Source organism: Amphimedon queenslandica, unplaced genomic scaffold (assembly GCF_000090795.2).
Source record: "Amphimedon queenslandica unplaced genomic scaffold, v1.1 AMPQUscaffold_13219, whole genome shotgun sequence".
In the NCBI taxonomy this organism is placed as follows: Eukaryota; Metazoa; Porifera; class Demospongiae; order Haplosclerida; family Niphatidae; genus Amphimedon; species Amphimedon queenslandica.
In genome coordinates, this window is record NW_003546545.1 from 5,745 (window position 1) to 7,866 (window position 2,122).

At 31.4% G+C, this 2,122-nt stretch overlaps 1 protein-coding gene across 1 annotated transcript in view; it reads right to left on the reverse strand.

The window, feature by feature from the left end:
* LOC100634157 (deleted in malignant brain tumors 1 protein-like) overlaps positions 1-2,122 on the reverse strand; it is a gene marked incomplete at its 3' end in the record, with an annotated part of 34,929 nt that overhangs the window by 5,738 nt on the left and 27,069 nt on the right. The gene's annotated exons all lie outside the window — the stretch shown is intronic.

The window sequence follows — 2,122 nt, forward strand, 5'->3', positions numbered from 1 at the left end:
CCCAGCCTAGTTGTCTACACACTACTGCTGCATCAGGGGAGCCCCAGTAATCATCACAGACAGTGCCCCATGATCCACTATCACACACTTCCACTCTTCCTTCCCAATCGTGTGAACCACCAACAAGACGGATTGATCCAGTAGTACAATCTGTAAATTAACAGTAATTTTGAATCAATTTTAACTAAATATCGTTACATAAATGTACGATAAACAAATCAATATTGGCTACTACTTTGGCTTACATGCAGTGAAAGCCCTTACTACTGACATCTAAATATCATCATAAATAACATCAGGTGTGTCGTGACATGTGAGATGTATTTATTACTAGATAATAGAGTATAAAGGGATTGGTAACTGCGTAGACGGTAGTTATCACCGTATAGATTCTGATTTTCCGCATTCAATAATTACAATGCAAAAGTCAAAGGAGAAGAGCCAAATTTTGCCAGAGAATGACAGGTTTATAGGATTTCAAAAGAACATATTAATACCATTACTAGCCAGTTCACTAAAGCAATATGCTACCTGTTGCATGTGTTTCTTTCCTAGCTTAAATGTTTACTGTTTCGGAGAAAAAGGTACAGAAACTTTGTCACTTTTACAACACAAAATTTGAGTTTCTGGAGAAGATGTATGAACTACAAGTCTGAGAATACCCTAGTTACACGCAACTCAAAGCACTTGATCGTTCTATGTTTGCTACTTTGTTGTAAAACAAGAGACATTTTAGTAAAAGGTACAGAACATCAGAAAAGAGGTCTCGCTTGACACCCGCTGTTAGTAATGAATGAAACAGTTTGTTACTTTTGAGTAACTGTATGAAATTTGGATTGTTAATTATAGAAGTTATAAGGTATTTTATGCATATTTTTGTTGATTTTTTGCAACTACTGAGACTAAGTTATGAACAGAGAAAAGTAGACCTCTCCCATTGCTAAGGAGAAACTAGGATGCGGGAAGTGATAACTTCGCTCTCCATTGGTTTATACAGGCCGCCCACGCAGTTTCCAATCCCTTTATACACTAATATCTATGCTACTGATTACAAGCTGAAAACTTTCAATTTAAAAAAATGAATTGATAATGAATATAATCAATGCTATTAACATTGATTAAGGTAAATTGATGTATGTACACATGTCCATTTACACAAATGTATGATTTTTATTTAGTGTGGCTTTATGGAGTTCACAGATATTCTTATCAACATAAAATGATAAAATTAGAAATAATAATAATAATAACTCAGTACATTGTACATAAGAAACTGTTGAAGCACTACAATTTAATAAAATCCCCCAAAAATACATGCTTAGTTGTACGCATGATTTGCTACAAAGCATGCTTCATGAGCTGACCAGTATTACAATAGTATATACATGGATTTTGAAGCAAATTAAAAATTTTATATAAAATCCAATTTTGATCGGAATTAGCTCAAACTTGCAGCATACACTGTAGTATAGTATGTATCAGGAAAAAGTTTAAACATTAAGAATTCTTCATCGTCATTTCTAGCAAAATATGGCCAAAGATCCTGTACTTCGGAAATTTGGCCAAATTGTTAAAGTAATGTAACTTCAAAAATTCATTAAACATCAAATCTATCAAAAAATATTTTCAATAAAAAAATTCTCTAATAGTTATCACTGGAAAATTTACCATAGATAATAGATTGAAGTTGGCCCAATTTTTAAATAACTTTTAAAATTCATTTTTAAAATCTAAATTACATGTGGATCAAAATTAGCTCAAACTTGCTAAACACCATAAGAACATCTATGCATCCAAAAAATTATAAAAATTAAACACTTATTCATAGTTATTAAATTTAGCCAAATTAAGATCCAGTGTTATACGTAGGCCCAATTCTTGATATATTTCAAAAGTTCATGAATAATCCATTTTTAAATCTAAATCTGCTCATACTTGCTACACAACATAAAAACATGTACACGTAAATGTATTAGAAATTAGAAAAAAATATAAATATGACATATCCTAACATACTTTTTTGAAAAATGCACTACATAGCATAATGATATTTTGTCAAATTTTTGAGCAACTTAATTCACTGACAAGCACCTGCATGTCAGTCCTGTTTGTACATTATAAC